This window comes from Nanorana parkeri, unplaced genomic scaffold (assembly GCF_000935625.1).
Source record: "Nanorana parkeri isolate BGI_ZX_2015 unplaced genomic scaffold, ASM93562v1 scaffold5793, whole genome shotgun sequence".
Lineage (NCBI taxonomy): Eukaryota > Metazoa > Chordata > Amphibia > Anura > Dicroglossidae > Nanorana > Nanorana parkeri.
This window is the reverse complement of record NW_017312038.1, coordinates 393-3,654: the sequence shown is the minus strand read 5'-3', so window position 1 is coordinate 3,654 and position 3,262 is coordinate 393. Positions and strand designations below refer to the sequence as shown.

The window sequence follows — 3,262 nt, the reverse complement described above, 5'->3', positions numbered from 1 at the left end:
CCCACAACCAGTGTCACACCCCACAACAAGTATCACACGCCTAGATATTCCGCCCCCCCAGCTCGGGACGGGGAGCACAGACAACTGCAATCAGATTTGGGGTAACTCTTTGGCGAGGAGCTTCATACCCTTTTATCCAGGCGAAGAGAATGCGTCCAACCATGCCGGTGCCATCTACAGAGGAGAGAGAGCGGTCAGTGATGTGACACCGAGGAGGAAGGTGATACAATGGTGGGGGCCACGCACCTTTCAGGATCCATGTGACCGTGGCCGCAGCCACCGTGGCTGAACTGTCCCCCACACCCGATCCACGCAGGAGAGAATGAGTAGCCAACGATCCCGTCACACTGCTGGCAAACGCCTAGAGGGGACAAGGATAGACCAATCAGGGAGGGTAGAAGGATAGACCAATCAGGGAGGGGACAAGGATAGACCAATCAGGGAGGGGACAAGGATAGACCAATCAGGGAGGGGACAAGGATAGACCAATCAGGGAGGGGACAAGGATAGACTAATCAGGGAGGGGACAAGGAAGGACCAATCAGGGAGGGTACAAGGATAGACCAATCAGGGAGGGCACAAGGATAGACCAATCAGGGAGGGGACAAGGATAGACCAATCAGGGAGGGGACAAGGATAGACCAATCAGGGAGGGTAGAAGGATAGACCAATCAGGGAGGGGACAAGGATAGACCAATCAGGGAGGGGACAAGGATAGACCAATCAGGGAGGGTAGAAGGATAGACCAATCAGGGAGGGGACAAGGATAGACCAATCAGGGAGGGGACAAGGATAGACCAATCAGGGAGGGTAGAAGGATAGACTGGTCTGAGAGCATGAAATGACAGAAGTAGGGAGCGCTGATCATGGAAGGTGTAATAAAGGGGTGGGGCACATACAATAAAGGGGCGGAGCACAGAGGGAAGGCCGGCCTCTCCTCCGCAGTATAATGTACCTGGATGGTATCCCACAGCTGATAGGCCACGTAGTCGTCACTCACACTGTCTGGGAAGCCATGAGGAAGGAACAGAGACTGGAAGAGAGAACGTGGACAGGATGAAGAGTCCCAGAGACGGGGACACGGGGTCACCGGAACCCTAAGCCCGCAGAAACTTCCGGAGAGTCCCTGAACTCTGACCTACAATGTCTCTTATGTGTGTCACTCGGCTCCAATCATCTCTGTCCTTCCTTCTAGAGAAGTGACTACGTCTGTTCCCCATGGTCCCTGTGTGTGTGTTGTAGTCACCGCTCCAAGCTCCACCCCCCGGGATGGACTACAATCTCATGTTTAGTTTACTGATTTGTACTGAGATTGTAGTCCATCCCGGGGGGCGGAGCTTGGAGCGGTGACTACAACACACACACAGGGACCATGGGGAACAGACGTAGTCACTTCTCTAGAAGGAAGGACAGAGATGATTGGAGCCGAGTGACACACATAAGAGACATTGTAGGTCAGAGTTCAGGGACTCTCCGGAAGTTTCTGCGGGCTTAGGGTTCCGGTGACCCCGTGTCCCCGTCTCTGGGACTCTTCATCCTGTCCACGTTCTCTCTTCCAGTCTCTGTTCCTTCCTCATGGCTTCCCAGACAGTGTGAGTGACGACTACGTGGCCTATCAGCTGTGGGATACCATCCAGGTACATTATACTGCGGAGGAGAGGCCGGCCTTCCCTCTGTGCTCCGCCCCTTTATTGTATGTGCCCCACCCCTTTATTACACCTTCCATGATCAGCGCTCCCTACTTCTGTCATTTCATGCTCTCAGACCAGTCTATCCTTCTACCCTCCCTGATTGGTCTATCCTTGTCCCCTCCCTGATTGGTCTATCCTTGTCCCCTCCCTGATTGGTCTATCCTTCTCCTCGGAGACCACCTCACAGGGTGACTGGGCGGCCACTTCCTGGAGACCTCTGCGGCTGTCCTCGGAGACCACCTCACAGGGTGACTGGGCGGCCACTTCCTGGAGACCTCTGCGGCTGTCCTCGGAGACCACCTCACAGGGTGACTGGGCGGCCACTTCCTGGAGACCTCTGCGGCTGTCCTCGGAGACCACCTCACAGGGTGACTGGGCGGCCACTTCCTGGAGACCTCTGCGGCTGTCCTCGGAGACCACCTCACAGGGTGACTGGGCGGCCACTTCCTGGAGACCTCTGCGGCTGTCCTCGGAGACCACCTCACAGGGTGACTGGGCGGCCACTTCCTGGAGACCTCTGCGGCTGTCCTCGGAGACCACCTCACAGGGTGACTGGGCGGCCACTTCCTGGAGACCTCTGCGGCTGTCCTCGGAGACCACCTCACAGGGTGACTGGGCGGCCACTTCCTGGAGACCTCTGCGGCTGTCCTCGGAGACCACCTCACAGGGTGACTGGGCGGCCACTTCCTGGAGACCTCTGCGGCTGTCCTCGGAGACCACCTCACAGGGTGACTGGGCGGCCACTTCCTGGAGACCTCTGCGGCTGTCCTCGGAGACCACCTCACAGGGTGACTGGGCGGCCACTTCCTGGAGACCTCTGCGGCTGTCCTCGGAGACCACCTCACAGGGTGACTGGGCGGCCACTTCCTGGAGACCTCTGCGGCTGTCCTCGGAGACCACCTCACAGGGTGACTGGGCGGCCACTTCCTGGAGACCTCTGCGGCTGTCCTCGGAGACCACCTCACAGGGTGACTGGGCGGCCACTTCCTGGAGACCTCTGCGGCTGTCCTCGGAGACCACCTCACAGGGTGACTGGGCGGCCACTTCCTGGAGACCTCTGCGGCTGTCCTCGGAGACCACCTCACAGGGTGACTGGGCGGCCACTTCCTGGAGACCTCTGCGGCTGTCCTCGGAGACCACCTCACAGGGTGACTGGGCGGCCACTTCCTGGAGACCTCTGCGGCTGTCCTCGGAGACCACCTCACAGGGTGACTGGGCGGCCACTTCCTGGAGACCTCTGCGGCTGTAAGACAATGACATTCAGAGCTCTGTATGCGAGAGTCTGCATGGGGTGTGCACAAGGCGGGGTTCCCCCGATAGAAGGAAAGGGGGTGATCCCGGCATTGCTCGGTGTGTCACAGAGAAGACAGCTCGGGGGAGGGGCCAGTGGATCGGGACCACCAATAATATCCCTGATCTGAAGGGCCACTGAATTCTCTCCAACATAAGGATCACATGACATAAGGGGGTGGAGAAATTCGGGTTGGAGGCGGGCTCAGGCTGTAATGGGGATCCTGGGACCATATTAGGCCAATGACATCACCTGCGCTCACCCCCCCCCCGGGCCCCAA

At 58.5% G+C, this 3,262-nt stretch overlaps 1 long non-coding RNA gene across 1 annotated transcript in view; it reads right to left on the bottom strand.

Annotated features, from left to right (window-relative positions):
• Positions 1–249: 249 nt before the first annotated feature.
• Positions 250–3,262, bottom strand: part of LOC108804172 — a 3,241-nt gene continuing 228 nt past the window's right edge. Inside the window, exons 2-3 of the long non-coding RNA XR_001942337.1 lie at positions 956–1,033; positions 250–361 (exon numbers count right to left, since the gene is read on the bottom strand). This is a non-coding gene — a long non-coding RNA (uncharacterized LOC108804172). The remainder of the gene's footprint in view (positions 362–955; positions 1,034–3,262) is intronic.